Source organism: Rhineura floridana, chromosome 3 (genome assembly GCF_030035675.1).
Source record: "Rhineura floridana isolate rRhiFlo1 chromosome 3, rRhiFlo1.hap2, whole genome shotgun sequence".
Taxonomy (NCBI): domain Eukaryota; kingdom Metazoa; phylum Chordata; class Lepidosauria; order Squamata; family Rhineuridae; genus Rhineura; species Rhineura floridana.
In genome coordinates this window covers 194,830,709-194,853,890 of record NC_084482.1, presented here as the reverse complement: position 1 = coordinate 194,853,890, position 23,182 = coordinate 194,830,709, and the positions used below count along the sequence as shown (strand labels likewise).

Genomic DNA, 23,182 nt, shown 5'->3' with positions numbered 1-23,182 from the left:
TCCATCTTGCTAACTGCATTGATGATAAACTGTCACAGGAAGATGAGCCCACAGTGGCTAGAATCTTTCCAGCACTTTACAAAATTCCAGTTAGCTATGAATGCAGACGTGGATAGACAGGAATTTCCCCCAGGGAACCATTCTAATTTTGCCAAATGCTCACCCAAGGTTTGGAAGATTCTGAAAGTACATTGCAAGGTCTTTTGGATCAATCAATGTGGTTATGAGACTCATAGATAGGCTCAACCCACAGCCGTTGACTTCTGTATCTCAAAGTACCAAAAGCCACTTCAAAGCACAATAAGAAGTGCCAGGAAGTGAGTCAACCTTTAGTTTAGCCCTCAGAGGTAAAACAGGATGCTAGCTCTATGCAGTAACCACAAGGCAGAACTTGAAGTGACAATTAATCGCTTAGCCACAATGTTATGAGGCAGAAGATGCATTTTAAAGAATAGAAATCATATAAGAAAATCCAAGTAGCTTTTGTAGCTCATGGTATAAGATATGCTCCTAAAATCCAATAATTGCTTAATAGGAACTCATCCAGGATTGTTAGTATAAGATAGTAGTTTGGGGGAAGTATATGTTTCATTGTAAGGCAAGGCATACATTGCTTAATTTCACCACGCAACCCGGAAGATGGTTCAGCATACTAAACAGCTCATTTAGTGAGGCTTCTTCCTGAATGAGTTCAAAGGACCACTGAGTAAAGTTGAGTGGTAACCTGAGATTCATTTTAGTAAAATTATACATTTTATCTATAGATGTATGACATCATAAAATAGGTATAAATACAAGTACCCTAGACTGTAAGGGTTGCTTGTGATCAAAACCTTGGCTGCGTCCAAGAGATCGAATCCCAGGCTTGGTAAGACATACTCTAGTATTGTAAGACCTGATCAATGCTCTTTTAATCATTTTTAGGGAAAGTATTTTCTGTATTAGGGATAGATAAATAAAAGAGAGTCGTAATATTCATGGTTGTTCTTGCTGGCTCTTCTTCAAAATAAGTTGTCTCTCCTATAATACTAAGAAAGGTATTGGAGGCTCTTTTATAAGGCCTTGCTTACTCACAAAGGGAACCATTGTTTATTATTATTTTTATTTATTTATTTATTTATTTATTTATTTATATCCCGCCATCCTTCCAACACTGGAACTCGTGGTGGCTTCCAGATAAAAACACATATAATTAAAACATACAAAATCTACATTAAAATAGAATTAAACTATATCCAATATTAGAACCATTCAAACTGATAGCTAAAAGAGAATCAAAGCCAATTTAAAATAATGATATTTGGCATTAGCAGTGCAGGTCCCGGCAGTCCTATCTTTAGTATCCATCAGTACCAAAAGCTTGTTGAAATAGGAAAGTCTTTGCTTGATGCTGGAAGGACTGCAGGGGAGGGGTCATTCTTATATCCCTAGGGAGAGAATTCCACAGCCTAGGGGCCGCCACCGAGAAGGCTCTATCCCGTGTCCCCACCAGTTGAACTTGAGAGGAGGTGGGTATGGAGAGAAGGGCCTCTCCTGAAGATCTCAGGGCCTGGGCAGGTTCATACAGGGAGATATGGTCTGATAAATAGCCTGGACCTAAGCCGTATAGGGCTTTATAGGTCATCACCAGCACTTTGAATTGTGTTCGGAAACAGACTGGCAACCAGTGGAGCGTTTTCAACAGGGGAGTTGTATGGTCCCTGTAACCAGCCCCAGTTAACAACCTGGCTGCAGCACGTTGAACCAGCTGAAGTTTCTGAACAGTCTTTAGAGACAGCCCCACGTAGAGCACATTACAGTAATCTAAGTGGGATGTAACTAAGGCATGTGTCACAGTGGCCATGTCCGATGGTTCAAGGAATGGGCGCAGTTGGCGCACTAGTCTCAACTGTGCAAAAGTGCTCCTGGCCACCGCAGAAACCTGGGAATCCAGGTTTAAAGCTGAGTCCAGGAGCACACCCAAACTGCGGACCTGTGTCTTCAGGGGGAGTATAACCCCATCCAGCACCAGCTGTATCTCTATTCCCTGATTCACCTTATGACTGACCAGGAGCACCTCTGTCTTATCTGGATTAAGCTTCAATTTGTTCGCCCCCATCCAGTCAACCACTGATGCCAGGCACTGGTTTAAAACCGAGACAGCTTCCTTGGAAGTAGGTGGAAAGGAGAAATAGAGTTGGGTGTCATCAGCATATTGATGGCACTGAACCCCAAACCCCCGGACAACCTCTCCCAGCAGTTTCATGTAGATGTTAGATAGCATAGGGGACAAAACTGAATCTTGAGGGACCCTGCAGGTGAGCGGCCAAGGGGTCGAACAGGAATCCCCCAGCACCACCTTCTGGGTTCGTCCCTCCAGGAAGGAACGGAGCCACTGCAGAACTGCCCCCGAGTCCCATCCCCGCAAGGCGACCCAGAAGAATACCATGGTCGATGGTATCGAAAGCTGCTGAGAGGTCCAAGAGAACCAACAGGGACACACTCCACCTGTCCAGCTCTCTGCATAGGTCGTCCACCAAGGTGACCAAAGCTGTCTCCATCCCATAACCAGGCCTGAAACCAGACTGAAATGGATCTACATACTCTGTTTCATCCAAGAATCCCTGGAGCTGGGAGGCCACCTTCCCCAAGAATGGAATATTAGACACTGGCTGGTAATTGTCCATTATAGAGGGGTCACTAAAATTGCAAAGTAAATCAGACATATTTAAAGTGACCATCTAAACTATATTAATTGTCTTAATAATGTTGCTCCCTCCCTGCTAAAACAAGAACAGCACAGCACATGTCTTCTTTCTATTATTTGTGCTGATTGCAGGTGTTGCCACCACTCACCATATGCTCAGAGGCACATGTTACCAAATTCTTCTAAGCTACACAGGAAGTGGATTGGACTGTGAAAGACTAACCCCAATTCTGATTGCATTTTGACAAATTTGTAGGGCAGTACAGTACAATATCTCAGAGAGGAGTTCAGGTCTCCTGCTCCCCTGGTGCATTCACTATAGCTGCCCAATTTCCCTGCTTTTTAAAGTTGGATAGAAATATCTGTGGGCTATAGGTATGTTCTTAAATCGCAAGGTGTTTTGCCTATGGATATGTTTTCTCACAATGATACAAACATTACATGAACAGAGAAATCTGTAATCATATCATTCCGTGTTGATTAATACATTAAGAATTTCTGACAAGTTATCTTTGTGGCATTGAAAGATCAGAAAGAGAGAAAAAGTCCCAAGTCATGTTCATAGTAATAATGCTGGTATTCCTACAGATATTATACAGATAATATTGCTCTCTCTCTCTGTGTATATGTGTGTGAATAATCAGCTATCTTCCATAAAGCTGTGCTAAAAATCTCTCCCCACCTGCATTCCCTGTAAAGGGGGAATTGAGAAGATCTGATATTTCCAGTGAGTGCAAAAATGCAGCACTTGCAGATGGAGGTGGTATCTTTTTGACTGGCATTCATACAAGGTGATGAAGGTTCCCTTGTCCTTCACTTATAAAACACAATAAAGTTAGTTGGCAGAAATCAGTGCCTGGTAGCTGCCCTGGGAATAATGGTACATGGTGACACAGGATGTTCTCAAAGGCATTCCTGGAGAAAAGACAGCTCTCTCAGGGTAAGTAAAGTTTTTTAAAAAAACAAACAAACAAACCTGAGTATTCACTCCCCATGCATGCCTCTGAAATTTAGCTCATACACTTCAAATAACCCTAAACTTTCCTCTTCATCATTAGGTGCACCTTTGTATTCAGATCAGGCCTCAGTACAAGGATGTAGCATTTGGGAAAGAAGATGCAACCCAGCACTGGAAGCCAAAATGGAGAAGATCTGCACAGCTACCATGTATTTCCCCTTGGTGCTCAGGTACGTTGGCACAAAGGACACCCAAACACTGCAAAACACCAGCATGCTGAAGGTGATAAACTTGGCTTCATTGAAACCCCCGGGTAGTTTCCTGGCTAAGAAAGCCACAGTAAAAGAGATGGCAGCCAGAAGACCCATATAGCCAAGGGCAAAGTAAAACATGGTGACGGACCCTTCATTGCATTGCAGTATTATCTGTCTGACATGGGAATTCATGTCAAATTCTGGAAAAGGGGGAGAGTTTACAATCCAGATAATGCTGGTGCCAAACTGAATGAGGGAACAGAAAAGGACAATGGCATTTGCCAAACATTTCCCCACCCATTTCCTGATCCTGTTCCCTGGTTTTGTGGCCATGAATGCCAGCACTACAGTAGTTGTTTTGGCCAGCACGGAAGAGATGCCAGTGGAAAAGACGATGCTGAAAGCTGTTTGACGGAGAAGGCAGGTGACCTTTTGAGGCTGGCCAATGAATAGAAAGGAGGCCAAAAAGGAAAGCAGGAGGGCAATGAGGAGGATGTAAGTGAGGTTCCGGTTGTTGGATTTCACTACTGGAGTGTTTTGGTATTTAATGAAGATTCCTAAAACAGAACCTGTGGTTAGGCACAGGAATAGGGCAAAGAAAAGAAAGGTAATCCCAAGAGGTTCTTCGTAGGAGAGGAAGGTTATAGTCTTAGGGAGACATAGATCTCTGTCACTGTTTGAGTATTGATCTTCTGGACACTCATGACAATGATCTGCGTCTGCAAGAAAAATGATTTCACTATGTGAAATTTCAAGATTTTTCCTTATGATCAAGACATAAATGTGTCATTTTTTTCTTGTTAGTAGTTTTACTCAGTGTTCTGCCTTTTATTCCAGTTCCTAAACATCTCCAACAAATCTAGCATAGGAGCAGGCTATAAAAGCCCATCTTATCTAGGGAATCAGGAGCACATCTGAAGTGCTGAGATAATAGTTACTCAGCTGATAATGGACTGGTGTAGAGATGAATAAGGCCAAGATATATAGTGCATGTCTAATTCAGAGCTCAGACAATGTGGGGGACTAAAGTGAATTCTTCAGCCAATAGTCTTGAAGGCCCAGTCTTGTGATGTGTTTTGTTTTGGTTGCCAAGAACTGGATAGTACTAGAAGCCAGACTGTGAAGCCATTGCAATATTGTGAGTGGCAGTGTGGCACCATTGTAAGAACTCATGACAATTGCATGACATCATGGGTTGGCAAATGACCAAAGAGTCTTTCCAAACTGACAGAAGATGACAACCATAAAAACCAAGTACTGGCAAGCATTGCATTGGACAAAAAGAGTGCTCTTAAACTGATTCACAATTAACATGTAATTAACATTTAAGTATTTTGTGATAAATCTGCATCTTTACACCATATTCTATTTGCAACATTTCTTTTCAGATCTAAAATGGCTACTTCCATCCTGAACCTGCCTGTCATCTCTCAGCGCCTACTGTTTCTTCAAAGCCATTTACCTGTGTGAGTAGAAGTGGTCCCTTCTATGCACCGGGTACAATTATAGCAGCAAACTGGCTGTCCTTCTGGCACCACCTTGCTGTATCCAGGTTGGCAGCTTTCTGTACAAGTAGAACGGGGTCTTGTCTGAAGGGCATCAAGAAAACAGATAGTGTTAGATTGTCATCTGTTTGGAGAAAGGAACTAAACTATTCTGATGGGTCTATGCCGTGTGTAACAACTGAAATCTCTCTCTCTTTTGCTCTTCTGGTCAAAGAATATGGCCTGTTGAAGAGATTTTGCTGCCTAAGGTGAAGGACTAGATGGCAAACACACACAAACAAATGTAGTCAAGGTGAACATAATGTATTTCTTTAACATATATATGCAAAAATTTAAAACTTTGCCAAAATGTGATCTATGTTATGGTCTTACATTGTTTTACAATATTCTCACATGAAATGATTTTGAGCTCTAGTTGTGCTGACAAAACATGTCTTATTGTTCCCAGTGACATCACAGCAGTGGAACACCAAGATATTGTTGTCCGAAGCCATGAAATAAATGATAATAACTTATTACACAAAATACATTCCAAATGAGTTTTGACTTTCACAAGTCTTCTTCAGTGGCATCTATTTGGAAGGCTTCTCCCAGTTTGTGGACTTAAATATTCAAGGCGTATTATTTATATTGCTGCTGCAGATTCTAAGTTATAATTTAAAATCCCTCTGCAGTGGAGCACTATGCAAGCCCCAATGAGCTCTTGATTTTCACTCTTATCCATACATATTCTTCCACACACACTCCCCATTACACAATGGCAGTTGCCTTTTCCTTCAAGTTTTATTACGAGACAGTGTCTACCACCACAGCTGAGGGCAGCAGACTAGCTTAGGAGATTGTAGGGAAGTCCACATGGCACACACAATTCTGTCCCCCCATACCTTGATGTCATTCTGTGCCCCTGAGCCACTGCCTGAGTATCTTGTTTTGAGTAATGGTAGGGCCAGCCCTGTCAGATCACTTTCTCCAGAGTGTTACAGGTTAGCATATGTATTATGGCACAAGCTAAGTGCATTCTAGTCCAGCCTTTCTGAACCTTTGGGTCCCCAGATGTTGCTGGACTACAACTCCCATCAGCCCCAGCCAGCATGGCCAGTATGGCCAGTGGTCAGGAATTATGGGAACTGTAGTCCAGCAACATCTGAGGATCCAAAGGTTGGGAAAGGCTGCTCTAGCCCATTAAAGCTTATGTGATAATTAGTTTGTTAGCTTTTCATGTGCTGTAAAGTGGTTCTTCTAAATATAGATATGATCTCATAACCTGGTATTGTTGTAGCCCAAGGATGTAGATAAGATGCTTGCAGCAGTGAGGCCAACTACGTGCCCTCTCTATCCGTGCCCATCATGGCTGGTAAAATTTAGTTGGAGGGGATGGACTGGATGGGTCCACAGAGTTGGTCAATGCTTCACTATGGGAGGGAATTATGCCCACCACCTTGAAAGAGGAAGTGATGTGGTGGTCCTTCTTGAGGAGGTCCTCCTTGAATACACAGGGTTTAGAAAACTACTATCCAGTCTCTAATATCCCCTTCCTGGGCAAAGTGTTTATGAAGGTGGTGGCTGAGCAACTGCAGGCTTAATTGGAGGAAGAGATTATCTACATCCATTCCAGTCTGGTTTCCGGCTTACCATTGGCACTAAAACCACTTGGTCACCCTGACTGATGACCGTTATCAGGAAAGAGATGGGGAGATGTGATCCTGTTGATTCCTTGACCTCTCAGTGGCTTTTGACACCATTGACCATGGCGTTTTTCTGAAGCGACTCAAGGAGGCGAGAGTTGGAGGTACTCTATTAAAATGGTTCCATTCCTATCTGCAAGGTTACTACCAATATGTAATACTAGAAGATGGTTGCTTAGCTCTATGGCTTTTGAGCTATGGGATCCCACAATGGTCCATTCTGTCTCCTATGCTATTTAACATCTCTATGAAACATCACCTTCCCTAGTAGTAATCATCTCAGATACTATGATGGGCAGGTGAAATGGTGGTGGTGGTGCCACCACTGGGGCTGCCTAGTTAGCAATGACCCATGACAGGGCCTTTTCAGTGTCAGCTTCCACTTGTGGAATGCCCTCCCCAGTGAGGTGTGTCTGTCTCTCTAATTATTGACCTTCAGGAGGAATTTGAAAACATTCTTGTTTACTCAGGCATTTGATGACTGAAGAACACTGTTCTGATAACATCACTGGATCAAATAAACTATAAATACATTTCCCACCTGATTAAACCAGTTCGGCCACATGGTGGTCTCCTCATAAATATTCAGCTGTAGACCTGAGGACGCCTGGGTCTCCAGTGTCCCAACTTTCACTCTTACAGCAGATTGGTTAGGAAATGTGACCAAGTTCACAACATCATAGTTAGCCACCAGTTCCCTGTCCTCACCAAAATACACCTCGCCCATGGTGGTACTATTAAAGCTGACACTTCTCAGAAAAGGGTGAAGCTAGAAAGAGAGAGATAAAATGCCAAACATTTACCAGATGAGTAAATGAATTAGGTGCATCAGTCTTCCTCTCAATCTTCATTCCCCCATCCCATTTTTTGACAGAAACTGATGCAGTACTTGAATGGGGGGGATTATCTGATGTACGGCAGAGATTTAGGGGAAGACATTATGAAAACCACTGTTTTGTTCAGTTCCACAGCTCTATAACCTTCACTGTAGCTAGAACAGTGATTCATGAAGAAGTGTGTGTAGAAACTAGACTTTTATGAGGTAGACTTTAAATGACAGAATATTGTTAAGAACTTAAACAGGAGTGCCAACAGGATTTCCTGAGCTTTGTTCACTGAATGTGGATTGGGCCTCCTATGTTCCCTCCTTCCACCCCCACCCCATTGCCTGGCAGTCTTGGCTTATGCACATATATTACAAAAATGGAGAGTTATTCTGAATGCACAGTCTTGATTTAAGATGTATTTATTTGACAGATTTTTAACCTGCCTTTCAGAGAGCCTGCCCTCACAAGGCATTTTAGAACAGTAAAACTGCTGCTTGGAGCTCCTTCTGGGAGGAAGGGTGGGACATATATTTAAATAATAATAGTTATAAATACTTCAAAACCCATAATGAAATAATCAATAATTATTAAGTAACATGGGGACTTCCGGGAAGGGTGACTTCGCTTGTGCCTGCTTTTGAGACGGGCTCCCGCCTCAAAAGAAGCTTATTCAGATATAAATCAGTCAGAACATTTTTTATTTTGACTGATGAAATTTCTCCCGGGCAGGGAGAAACGTAGAGATCAACCTCAAAAGCCTGTTTTTGTTGGGAGGACTGGATTTCATTAATTTATGAGAAAAGGTCCAGCCAGCAATGCCGGACGGACTTCCGAACAAGCTCTATCTGATTAATGCGATACGTTTATCTTTTCTTCAAAGAGAAAACAGACTAACAGGCAAGCACCCTTCTTTCTATTATTTTTTTTACTTGGTTTAAATTGTTGCAGCAAAAAGAGATTTGTCAAATTAATCAGCTTTAAAGAGCTTCTGGGTGAGCTATAACTCTTCTCTGTTATTCACGAAATTAATAGCTTATCTCTGTTTCTATTGCAAAAAGCTGTCCTGGAAGTGCATTCTAAAGATATAAACAGAAGAGGGATTTCTATTCCGAGGAACATTATATTGTCTGGGACTATTCTCTTTTTGGTCTATTTTATTTTGACGAATCTGCTTCTTCACGACGCCGCTAACTGTTTTGATGCTGGGAATTAAATTTGTTTTGTATTCTTGAACATAGAGAGATAAGGCAGGCTGCTCTGTTTATACTGTGATGTCATCAAGCCTGGAATATTAACCCAATTGTTGCTGAAATAAGAAGTGGTTCTTCTTTATTTTTGTTTTGTTTTGTTTTCGTGGTTTTAAAAATGGCAATCAAGAAAGTGGCTGAGAATCTGGAAGTAATTATGTTTCAGAAAATAATGGATGAGATTGAGATAACGAAACAAACCCTGCGACAGGGCAGTAAGGAGCTGAAAATTGAACTGAGCAAAATGACGCAGGAGCTTAAAGAAATAGGGGATCCTGTGAGAGAGGAGAATGAGATCAGAGATGAGAAAAGAAAAAATAAAGGGAAGATACAAGCCCTGGAGATTGGAACAAATGTGGAATTGGAAAAAGATCTGGAGTTTATGGATTTTAGAAATAAAATCTACTGTTTGGAATTTAACGTTATCTCTGAAGAAATTAATGAAGATATTAGAGATAAAGTTAACAATGGCTTGGATAATCTTCTGGACTGGAATGACGTGATGGAGCTTGATATAGAGAAAATCTATGGAATTAACTGCAGCCATGTGACAATGGAAAAACTCTCAAGAGATGAGCCAGTGCATTTTGTAAAAAAGAAGAACAGAGATATGACTTTACAACAATATTTCAGCAACTTATTCAGAATTGATGGCAAGAAAATATTTGGGATAGAGGAAATTCCCATCAGACTATGGCTATGACAGCAAGATTATTATGGAATACTGATAATGGAAGATTGGACACTGAAATTACTGGACTTAACAGGACTATTGAAAATGGAAGATGGAATTAATAGGGATAATGGAATAATGGCTATTGAAATTATTGGACCTAACAGATTTTGATGAGATGGATTAATCGATATGTTTATTCGGACTATGGTTATGACAATAAGATTATTATTATTATTAACGAGATGGATTAATCGACATGTTTATTTGGAGAAAAATTGATAGATATATTTCTTAAAGAATTGAAACCTCTCTTTGACTTTTTGTGGAAAGAATAAAGTAATGTTTATGAGATTTGATGATTAATTAAGATAACTACTGGAGGAAAGTGATTTTATAATATAATTTAAGAGACAGGATTGTTATATATTGTAGACCTATAACTGATTTGATCTGCGACAAATGGGAAGTCAACATTTTATTTTTTTGTTTAATCATTTTTGTTTTGTTTTGTTTTTTGTCTTTGAATGTTTTATGATTTTGTTTTGTATGTTTTATGAAAATTTCAATAAAAATTATTGTAAAAAAAAATAATTATTAAGTAACATTTAAACATTAAAATAGTATTAAAAAATAGGAGCAGGTAAAAAACATTTCAAACAGCGGAAATAAATCATTCAAGTATCATAATCATTAAATAATGTTAGAACATTAAAATATGTTGCTCTCTTCAAATTTGGTGCAAGAAATGATGAATGATTCTCCACTCCAGTTATCACCACCACCACCACTATTATCATTATTATTATCATTTATCTCAAAAGTATCATAATCATTAAATAATGTAAGAACATTAAAATAACATTAAAAGATAGCAGCAACTAAACATTTCAAACAGATTTCAAACAGGGAACTAAAAAACTCTAAGTTGTTTATGAAAATGACAGTATTTGCAATACCCACATCTTTCTGAAACACAGCAGTATCTAAGTGGTAGCTTCACAACTTTGGTGACAGAACCAATAATAAATAATATTTGAGCATTAAAATAACATTAAAAGATAGCAGTAGCTAAAAACACACACATTTCAAACAGGAAAATAAACAACCTTAAGTTCTTTATGAAAAGAACGGTATTCACAATACCCGCATCTTTCTGAAACAGAGCAATATCTAAGTGGCAGTGTCGCAGCTTTCGTGACAGAACCAACTCTCAGCCTAACCTACCTCACAGGGTTGCTGTAAAGATAAAAGGAGGAGGAAGGGCCCAGGAAGAAAAGGGAGGTGCAAATATATAGACTCCTGGCTGCACTGGGCTCTGCTGGCAGCAGCCCCCTGCCACAGCAGAGATGTGGCTCTGCTAGGAGGCTGCTGGCAGTGCCAGAGGTCTGCTGGAGACACCCAGTCTGGTGGATGGAGGGCCGGCAGAAGCCCCGAATGCGAAGTTCTAGAGGCGTGGTGGGAGCCGAGCCATGGGGGGGGGACTTACACGAGTTCCTTCTCATCTCCAGACCCCTCCGCTGTGTCCTGATCCCCCTTCAAACTCTGCCTGCCAAAAGGCCGGCGCAGTAAAATGTGTTGTTTAAAATTCCTACTGAGGCCTACAGGGAGTGTTTACTCCCCGGGAGGCCTGTTTGTTGGAGCTGGTGCTTCCCAGCCAGCTCTTGTGTGCAGCTCCTAACAGAGCTGGCGTTCAGCTGGGCCAGCAGCGGGAGAAGGATCCCGTGGCGCTTTCTGCTGTCCCGCTTCTGCCGGTCCCCCAGCACTTGGATTGCTCTGTTATTATCAAAACCAGTTAGTAGTAGTAGTAATAGCAGTTGTTGATGCTAATTATTATTATTATTATTACTATTACTATTTAATTTGATTACATTTACATCCTACCCTTCCTCCCAGAAAGAGCCCAGGGCAGCAAACAAAAACACTAAAAACATCTTCCTCTTTTGACAAGCCTTTTAAATAGGGACCTTATCCTAGTCTGTGGTGGAATTGTTTTTTAATATGTTTTTAAAGCTTTTTTTTTAAAAAAAAGATGATTTTAAAGATGTTTTGTTTTAAACAAAGACAATTTCACCTGTAATTACAGTGAATCTCTCTCTTACCTGCCATGGGTCTATATTCAAAAGATCCAGTCTGCCGCCTTCTACAGTCATCATACGGCTAGATACAGATGTGATCAGAGCATGGAAGGCATGTGCCAAGACATAGACAGCGCTATAAATGTTGTAGCTCTCAGCAGACAGATCTTTCCCAAGCCAAGCTGCAGGAAGACTTTCCAACTTTCTCCTCTCCATGCACCTTTTCCAGGTTTTCCTAGACCATCTGCTGTTGGAATTAGAGCACTCAAAGGTTTCTGACCAAACAGGATCGAAAGAATCCCCATCTTGACTCAAGGAAAGGTCCTGGGATTTTGACCTCTTGTTCATTTGGATGCTGAAGAACAATGCACCATGGAAGAATTTGACATCCCAGTATGCAAAAGATGTGCTTAAGGTGAAGCCCCACAGAGCTGTGGAGATCCAAACTTTCCCTACAGGGGCACTGTTTTCTTCTTCAATTTTGTTTAGTATGTGAGGTAAAACAAACATTGAGTCAGAATCCCCATAATAAATTATCACATTAGATTTTCTCTGTGTAAGGTATTTATGATAATATGACATTCGATTTGAAACACGAATGCCAGAAGAAATTATTTGTGGAATCCCGAATGTGAAGGCTACGCAAATACCACTGCCAAAGACCATTGCCTTCATGGTTCTCACAAAGAGGTCTCCACCATCATTGTCTGGAGCAATGAGACCAACCCACGTCCATCTGAAATGCAGGAGCAGCTTAACTATCCCCAAGTACTGTGGAGTTTCCTTGGGGCTCATCCAGTACGAGGAGGAGAACTGACTTTTGTCACTCAGAATATCATTGACAAAACCATAAGTCAGCTAGTAAAGAAGGGAATCAAAGCTTAGCATTGGAAATAATGACCAGATATTGCTAGCCTAAAATGGTTTCCACTTAGCAACACAATCGTACACATCTACTTAGCTGTAAGTCTTACTGAATTCAGTAAGTATAGGATGGTTGCAGCCTTGTTCATGTTGTAAGCCATCTTGGTGTAATTCTATGGAAAATGTGGCTTATAAATACTTAAATAACATTTTCTTCAATGACATATAATCGGGGAGTTGCAAAGCAGTTTGCCCCCCCCTCAAATGTGCAGTTAACGCCTAGGTGTTTTCTACCTTTTCATTCCAGCAAAGGCTTGCTCAAAGATCAACAAAGGCAAGTTTGTCCCTCTTTTCCCGGTAATTGTCTACTGAAAAAGAGGGTAGGCTGGCATCATCACCTGGCAACTTTGGACAGCTGCTGATGCCCCAGTGCTCCCACTGGGCCAACTGCTGGAGCCTACCTGGGCAGCCTTCCCAGGGCTCCTATAAGCTCCAAGGTTGAATGAAGCCAACGTTTGCACTTCCTACAATGCCCTGGAGTGACTTGATGTAGCATCACTGTGAGACACTGTAGGAAATTAAAATGGCAGCTCCCCCATTATTTTTCCCAAATGCCCTAGAACAATACTATGTTGGGGGTACTCCAGGGTACAGTCGGAAATGTAAATAGTGGCTCCAGCCTACTCTGGTGCAGATAACAACACCACTGCTACCATCTATTGCTGCCCACTGCCAGCTAAGCCCAACAGTGCCAGGACTCATGGGGATACTATGCCAAGGGAACTCTTAGACCTGGATGTGACCCTGAGAAGAAGATAACCCATAGATCTCTTTACACGTCTGGTGGGGTTGGCAACATGACTCCATACCTGAGGGATCTTGTACACATTTAGCATAGTTGCCATCTGAAAAAAGGTTTCAAAGTCCCCTCCTTGAACAACAGCCAGGAGCTTTTCTTGCCTTCCACATTTGAAATTAGGGACCATCCAATGTCCAGTGGAGACCAAGTCTACTGTGGCTTCATAGGTTATCCTGACACTGAAACAGTTTTCATAGATGCTGTAGCCGAGGGTAATATTGGGTAAGAGTTTGGGATTTTCATTGATCTCATTAATGGCAAACAAGATGGCTAGGATGTGCTGGTAGTTCGTCTCTAATATCCTGGAATGAAAAGCAAATGGAATATTGATAAGAATATTGATCAGGTAAAATATGTTTTTATTGTCCTTTAAAGTCCTGCTTTTTCCACTAAAATGCCAGTGACTATGGGTTGGCTCCTTGGGGAAAAGTCGTACAGACGTGTCTTTTCCTTTTGTTCAAAGACCATGGGTCTATATGACCAGAGGTCTATCTTCTAAATGTTTTATAGGAGGAAGGGAAAAGCCCTGCCCTGGCTCAGACTGATTGCCATTTGGCTCCTCCTCTCCCAGAACGCCTCTCCCAGAACGCCTTGCAGTGTCCACAGTACCTTAATTTGCTTCTCATCATGTCCCTTTTCCCTTTTACAATGATAAAATACAGTACAGTACAATATAGTACTTTGAATATGTTGGCAGAAAAGTGGCATATAAATATAGCAAACTACAATCTACTATAACAAATGCATATGCATTTGCTACAAAAGCAGCTTATTATTAGGAATGGAATGATCTGTGAATTTCTCAAAAATGAGAACATTTTTCTAATCTTAAATTTGCTTCTCCAAATTCCTGCAGCAAATTGCATTTTTTTAAAAAAAAAATCCTCATGAAAATTCTTCAGCATTTTAGTGCAAGTTTCTCCTAATAGATATATTTTTGTATGCAGTTTTGACTAATGGACATATTTTTCCAGCATATTATCCCAATGTAATGCATTTTTAATGTTATTCTAACATACAATATATATATGTTGTTCATATATATTCATTTTGTTCACACTTTCCCCTAGTAAAAATATTTTCGTAAACATTGTTTGGTTGGTGAACTGCATCGTAAAATTCAGAAAAGTGCAATTTCAACGGATGATTGTGTTTCAGTTCTCATATTGTTTGGGTTCCTGCTGCTTTAGCCTGCTGCTTGCAAAAGTGAGGGAATAGCAATGCAAACTCAGAGAGGAGCCAATGCAGACTGCAAATGCATGCATCTGTTTGGCTCAGATTGCAATGCATTGGGGACGCTCTTCATAATCCTGCCCTAATGTTATGAAACTTCTAACACATTTCTGAGGGACTCTTCCTGATTGGTTAGAGCTTATTCTATGGGAAGTAAAATCAATATGAAGGCCCTGGAGGTGCTGAGGGGACCCCCGCCCTCCCTAAACCACTCCTACTAGAATTTTACCCCTGGAGATAGAGGTGAGACCATAGCAATGATTGTGATTAGCTGTGCTATCCAGAGATGATTGGCTAGAACTGAAGATGGACAGAGTGTCTCTAAATGTGAGGTACTGTATTGAATATGAATGTAAGGAACAGAGAAAGGGCACTGGGCAATAGGTAATGTATTGAATATGAATGTAAGGAACTGAAAAGGGACTGGGCTATAGGTCTGGAGCTTTAGGATGGTTAGGCTGGGCAGTGCCCCACCTGCTCTTTATGAGGGGCCTCCACTGATACATAAATATAAAATATATAATGATGAATTGCATCCGTGCTGAGATAAATTTGTGATTGGTTACTGTATTTATATGCAGTAGAGTCAATGCTGCCGTATTTCTTCGCTGCAGGGCATGTCATCTATGCACAGCATGGGTCCTACTACTTGAAAACTCTGCAAAAACTTGATCGACAGCTATTTATGAAGTTCATGGCAGGTGAACACATAGTCAGGCACAAGAAATGTATTTGGAATGGACTATTGACCACTCAGTTTATCAAGACAATAGCGAAGCGATACAGCCATGGCCTTGGAGGCATAATTGGATTCACTCTAAAACCAAAGACTTTGGCTGTCTGGGCTCTAACACCTTTTTTGGTCAGATTTTCAATCATCTGGAAGAGATGAAGGAAGGGAATATTGAGAATGTCATGACTTATCACAAGAGGCTGATCCACATATCAAGGCTGACCGTGCAGATCACAAGAAGATCCGGGATTATTTAACGTGTATCAGTCCACTTAATGATAGCAGTCACCCAGGGAAAAGTTTAATAAACATAGTCGGTGGCCAAATTCTGAAAGATTGCTCAATAAATATGCATGATGCAGTAGTGGTAGGGAGTAGTACAGTGAATTTGTGAGCACCTGGCCCTCCGGTTTTCATGGAAAATTAGAACAATAACAGCAGTCACCAAAGCTGTGAAGCTGGATGCAGGAGGTAGTTGTGCAGTGAATGTGGATCATACTCTGATTTATGCTCACACAATGGGATTGGTCACTTCATCTTGAAACATCAACATGGATGATGTACTTAGTCATGAACTTGCCCCAGTGCCTACTGCTCTCTTCCATGAAGATGACGATAAGGAAAAGTTGCTGTCATGAGAAGTGCTGTACCCCACACAATTATTCTTGATGGCTGGGCCATGCTCTGGTGTGTGGAAATGTTTGTGAGTGCATACAAAGCAATGGTAGAACGAGAACTGAAACAAACTCCTCTCGTGCATGTAATGTTTGACAGATGCTATGAGAAAAGTATCAAAGCTCCTACATGAAAGAAATGACAGGTACTAAATTCCAGGCAATACCAACTCTCTCTGGCTTCTCCAGTAACCAAAAATAGAAGTGGTACTGAACCACAGGAAGACAAAAACACAATTTATTACATTGATTGTTGATGACTAATGAATGTTGATGCCAGCAAAATCCACAGATTGATTTTAATTGATCCAGAGCCAATCACCAGAGGAAGTTAATGATGGGTTACGGGGCCATCGACAACACACGAGGAAGCTGACTAGCATATTGTGTAAATAACTGTGTGGGAGGTGACAAATGAATAATTCGTATTCAGTACGAATAGGGTGTGATGACACTGACATCTTGCTGCTGCTGGTGGCATATCAAGAATATACCCAGCGCATAGCAACACTGATTACAATGGGAAAAGGTTGTGTGTCCTTATCAGTAATGGACATAAGTGATGTTATCACAGCTCACAACCCATATATAACATATATAACAGATATGCTAACTGCCCACACTCTAACTGGTTGTGACACAACCTCATCTCTTGCTGGAATTGTTAAAGGCAGCATGCTGAATGTTCTCCAAAAGTTTAAAGGGACGCTTAAAGCTGTCAGTGACCCTGCTTCAGAAGAAACCGTTGTAATGAAACAGTGTGACACCTTTGTTGCTGAGCTATACAGCTGAGGGGAGATCTCAACAGAAGGCTTGAGTGCTTGTTTGTTGAGGAAACATTTGGCCAGCGAAACAGTAACAAACATACCAACATTCTCTAAGCTGTCTCCAACAGCCGGTGCACTGCAGCAACAGTATAAATGAGCACACCTCTAAACAGCACTACGGAAGTTTGCCCATCAAATTAGTTCACCTCCAGTGGACCCTCTGGATTACACACCTTGCAAATTACCATGAGATACCCCTCCAGTACCTGAAAAGTGCCCCTCCCCAACAGCATCCTTGGATCTGTCACTGATCAGTGTTCTTAGACTTCTTCAACAATTTTGAAATGCTTATAATCCAGATTAGATGAGTTTCATGCAGTTGAATAAAAGAAAAAGGATAGGTTTCTACAACCACTCATAGATGGTTGGGGCAGCTTCAACAGGGGCTTTAAAGGGTGCCTATTCAGCACCCACCCACTCCCACTCCTTCTCCCTTCCCTCCTCCTCCTCCTCCTCCTCTTCCTCCTCTGTATCATATTGGATCCTTCCCTCCCCAACCCTGGGAGAAAGCAAGATATCTCTTTAATGCAAAGCATACACACAGGCTTGTCAGTTTCACCCTAGCAAAGCAAAGACATAGGGCTGTCAGTTTATTGACAGCAAAGCAAAGACACAGGCTGGTCAGTTTCACTTTAAAGCAAAGGCACAGACTTTATCCATGGCAAAGTTAGTCAGTTTCGCCTTAAGAAAGCCTTCCTTAAAAGGAGCTTCATTCCTGGAGGATTCTTTAAAAGAGGTATTACTGTTAACATGCACAGTAACTTTTCTTACAAGTAACTTTTTCTTTACAAGTGAGATCTGCAATAAAATGTTGCAGTGTGGAGTGTTCCTGTTCAGGATTCCAGTCAGCCAGCCATGCCCCCTTTCTGGATACTTCATTCCATCCCCCAAAACATCTATTTATTTATAAAAATATTTATAGACAACCCCTCACATAAAATATTGGCGGTGTTTCTGTCGGCCTGCCTCTCCTTGAGTCTGCTTGCATTTTGTGTCCACTGAGCACACTGAGCCCATTTTCTTCTTGAATTTTTATGGTGATCCTTCAAGACTGTTGAGACCTCCTTCAAGTATGGATGTTTTTTTTCCTTTGTAAGATCCACACTCAGGAGAAGTTCACTGTTAGCAGGTGAACAAATGTGACATATATTTGTTTATTTGTTTGCTTGTTTATTGTGATAAGTTTATAGTCCTTAACACCATAATTTCTACGCAGTGTACAATAGTATGGATACAGCATAAAATTAGTTAAGATTAACCATGAAATCAGAAAAAAATCACTTAAAATGCCTGCTGAAATAAAACACCAAGTGATGTTCGACAGATACATGAAGGAGAAATCTAAATCAAGCTACTTGGACTGACAACCGTTTGAAACATCATCTCCCAAATCTTGGCAAAAGGCAAAACAGGGGTAGTGATTTACCAGGAAAAATATGTTGAAAAATGAGGCCTGTCCACAGAAAACTGGGACCACTGAGACACATGGCATTGGCATTGGCATCCCAGTCCCTTGCAAATCATTGTTCAAAACTAAGAGCCTAGGAGACTATAGGTCACTTGGAATACAGACTGTTGCAGGGAAGATCAGAATTGGCTGAGAACAATTAAAAACTAACAGCAAGTAACACTTACGAGAGGAAATCACCAACGGGATCAGACTTGAAAGCATGTGTAGGATACATAGCTGCCCTCATAGGTATAATTCCAGCAACGAGGTAATCTCCTGATCTGTAATAATTATTTGGAGATATCTGTAGGCTTGAGAGATCTATATCTTCATTCATCGCTACCCCAAAGGGCAAATGAAACAATATCAGCAGCAGGATCATTATAGGCATAAACTACCAAGAACCACCTTCCTTCAATTGGCTTTATCACACCAATTTCGAACACTGACAGCAATATCTGCCAGAACTGAAATACAAAACCCTTGCAAGTCTCATCCTGTATCTGACTTCTCAGAGGAAGAGACAAAGCTTGTCTTCAATGCTAAAGAATATATGAGCTAACTTCAGGCTGACAAACTACACCCCAGTATATATACTTATGTGGCTCTCTTTTCAAATTTGGTGCAAGAAATGATCAATGATTCTCCACTCCAGTTACCACCATCACCACCACCACCACTATTATCATTATTATTATCATTTATGTCAAAAGCAACCTTGGGGGGGGACTCTGTGGGATTTTGGTCATAGCAACACAAAAAAATCACATGATTTTGATAATTGCAGGGAGGATATAATCACCTCCCCAAAGTTGTACACTCTCTTTGCAGCTACATGCACGGGTACACAAAAGGAGAAAACATATTTGCGAAAGATCACCCAACAAGCCAAGTCATGCTTTCCCATGGGATAATTGAAAAGACAGCAAACTTGGACGAATATGTAGTGGAGTTCTGGGCAACTCATGGTAATTCAGGTATTGCTGGACTACAACCCCCATAATAACTGAACATTGACCAGCCTGTCTGGGGCTGATAAGAATTAGGGTCTAACAGCCTTTCCCAACCAGTGTGCCTCCAGATGTTGTTGGACCACAACCCCCATCTTTCCTGACCATTGGCAATGCTGGCTGAGGCTGATGGGAGTTGTGGTCCAACAACATCTGGAGGCACACTGGTTGGGAAAGGCTGGTCTAACAACATCTGGAGGTCCAGTTGCACCACCACTGGCTTAGTGGGGAAAATATCTCAAAGAGCCAGGAACATGTTTTTTATCGATGTTCCTACATTGCCTGGAGAGTAGAATCCTGTCCAGGCCTTTCCCCTCATGTGAGTAATGATTGGGGGGGGGGCAATTAAGAGTTTTTCAAGACAAACTGTTTATTTGACATGCATCCTGATTTCCCTAGTCAAAAGCTTATTTTTGCACTTTATTCAGCCTTCAGCCTGATTTGCTTGTGGGTTATTGATATATCTTCCCGTTTATTATTTCCTTATCCTACACTTTTCAGTGCATTTCCCTGTCACTTTCCTAACGGCAAAAAGTAGTGAATTTGTTGCATTACAGCAACAGAGCACTACAATCCACTTTAATTGCACAAACCTAAATTTCCAGTCTGGGCTTGAAACCTTCCTGCAAATGCTGACAGTCTGGGCACCCTAAGAATGGCAGGAGGGCCACCATCACCCAACTCTCCTCATGAAATTCTTAATTCTATGAGAAGGAACACTGAAATAGTGTTTGGATCAGGAAGGATATAATCTGGATGCTTTGGGCAGAGTCTAGTCTCTGCAAAAAGTGGTCACTTAATGCAAATTTTGAGGATGGTAAAAAAACACTGGTCCCAGTCTGCAGAGGCCACAGCTTCCAGGAGAAGGTTTCAACAAGCAAAAGCAGGGAGAAGCCTGCACCTATTAGATGTCTGCCTGGCCAGAATATTGCCTCACCCTGGCATTCCTTCAGGGGTGCTGTAGGAAGTTGCAGCTCAGTCTGGTCGAGTGTGGCTGCTTCCTGCAGAGTTCCTCTTGCTGTGAAAGGTCTCCTGGTCCACTGCCCCATTTCCCAGCTTGGCTCAGTGGCCAATGACCCATTGAGCAGCTCAAGGAAAGCTCATCCACTCCTCTCTTCCGGCCACATCACCACCTCTTGGTGAAGAGAGGGACGATTTAATCTTGCTGACCTGAAAGTCCCCCCCCCACATATACTGTTCAAGTGTTTGCATTCAAAGACATATCTATCAAATTTGCACTTTCTGAAACAATATGAGAACTAAAACACAGCCATCTTTCAAACTCCACACATATCTAAATTTTGCAGTGCCATTCTCCAACCAAAGAATGTTTACAAAAATGCATATATTAGGGGAAAGTGTGCATAAAAATGAATATATTAGTATTAGCATACAAGCATCTATTATATTAGGAGAAATTGTTTGCAAAAATGTGTTCGTTATAAAACTACTTACAAAAATGTGTTTATTAGGAGAAATTCACACTTCACTGAAGAATTTTCATGAGGATTTTTTTTAAAAAAATCACAAATTGCTGCTGAAATAAGAACTGAATCTAAGAATGGGAAAAAAGAGAAACAGAATACTGTAATCAACAGATCCTTCCATCCCTACTTGCCACCCAAACCTTAACACTGCTGTTGCTCTTTGCCCTGCATTGGTTTCCGACTGCAGATCAATGCTTGAGCGTCCACAGTATCTTTGCAAGGGAAGAGGATGGGGAGAAAACCAAAAGACCTTGGTCCTGTGTATGTGATCTTCTTGGCCATCAAGCCGCCCCAGCAGAATCAGGGCCCAAAAGCTGCCATTGGCACTGTGACAGCTGTGAGAGGCTGTTGCTCTTCAGGGCAAGTCAGGTTTGGCATTCCTCAGAGCTCTGCCTTTCATCATTTGCAGTAGGGGGGGAAGGGAATGGATCTCACCCTCCCTGCCATGGCCCCAGTCCACATGACACCCGCCCCCAACTCTGCAGCTGATTTAGGGGAAAGATGTCACACCAGAAGACCCAGTCTTGAATCCTCCATGTACAACCCAGGCTGGCCATCACTGGGAGCTTCCTTTGCAGGCCTTTTGAGGTTTATTTGGTTCTAACCTCTGCAAGGAGCTTCCTCCATCACACCAATGTAAGGCTGCCAATTCTCCCCCCTCATAAGTACTATTATTAGACAAAGCTGCCATTTTGTGTGCTTGGTGCTTCTTTCTGTCCCCAATCTTCCCTCAAGAAAATTTTGAAATAGTTTGGGTGTCACTTTTTTGGAACAACTTAACCACTATTTCCGGCCTCGCAATCCTGCTTTGGGCTTTGTCATCTGTGTCAACTAAACAGAAATGTAAAAGAAATGTTGCATTTCGTTAAGGAACCTGCAAATTATTCTCCTGTCTCTTTCACTCATAGAAGTTCCTCATATCTGTGGGGTATTTTCTGCAAAACAAGGTTTTTGGTCTGAATTAGGGTTGCCAGGTCCATGGTCTGAGACTAATCCTGTACCTTTAGGAGAAGAGAAAGTCAGCCAAGTGCAGGTGTTCTTGCAAAGCTGTAATGGAAAAAACCACAAGGTGGAATTCTCCCTTTCTCCTGCACAACTTTTAAAGATACAGAAGACCTCTTGGTTGCCAGGCCCGGCCTTCAAGAGGTCTACTGTATCTTTAAAAGTTGTGCAGGGGAAAGAATTCCACCTTGTGGTTTTTCCCATTGCAGAGTTGCAAGAACACCTGCACTTGGATGACTTTCTTTTCTGAAGATACAGGATCAGTCTCAGGCCATGGACCTGGCAACCCTAGTCTATGAATGTATTACCGGCCTAGCTGTAAGATCCATTATCCCAGAAAACTCCTTTTAAAAAGGTAATTGACTTCTGTTCTATTCTTTCTTGGAGTGTAGAATCTATCTAAACAGATTTGAATCCACTTCACTCTCATAGCTTCAATTTAAACTTTTGGGGATTTTTCCAAGAAGATGAGAGCCTGTGCCTTTATCAGTCCTTACTGATTCATTGATTGCTAGGATTACTACCTGAACAGAAAAATCCTGTACTAGCAACTAAAAGGTAACACCTTCAAATGGTTAAAATATAGGGGTGATCCAAAGGATCTCATAAGAGAACATTTGACTCAAAATTTCGGAGACAGAGAAAGAAAAGTAGTGTTTATTTCCAAGCTAATCTGAATGCACCCTCCCTTATGAAAACCCTATCCACCTCTTTCTCTCAAACCTCCAAACCCCTCCCTTCCCCCCTTAATAACCAGTAGCTGACTTGTGGGCACTAGGAAGTGTTGGAAGCGATGGAAGCCTCAGGGCCAGCCCTGCCAGTTGGCACAGTCAGACAGTCTCCTCAGTTGGCAAATGTTGGGGAGCCCCTCCTGGCTGTTCCTGAGCCCCCTAGCTGTACCCTTCTGTTGGAAGACAGAGCTGTGTGTGCCATGTGGCTTGTCCTACAATCTGGTAATTACCTGGCTGCCCCTCAAGTGTGATGAAGGACACTCGGCTGTTACCAGGACAGTTGGCTTGTATACATGGAATGCTGGAGGCGCCATTTTGCCCTCTGCAAAATGCCTTTGGCCAGCTCCATGAAGCCTCTGTATTTCTCTCCTCTGACACCTAAGAAAGGAGGTAGCCATT

At 41.6% G+C, this 23,182-nt stretch overlaps 1 pseudogene; it reads right to left on the bottom strand.

Annotated features, from left to right (window-relative positions):
- Window positions 1-3,720: 3,720 nt before the first annotated feature.
- Window positions 3,721-23,097, bottom strand: LOC133378843 (vomeronasal type-2 receptor 26-like; annotated as a pseudogene).
- Window positions 23,098-23,182: the final 85 nt, after the last annotated feature.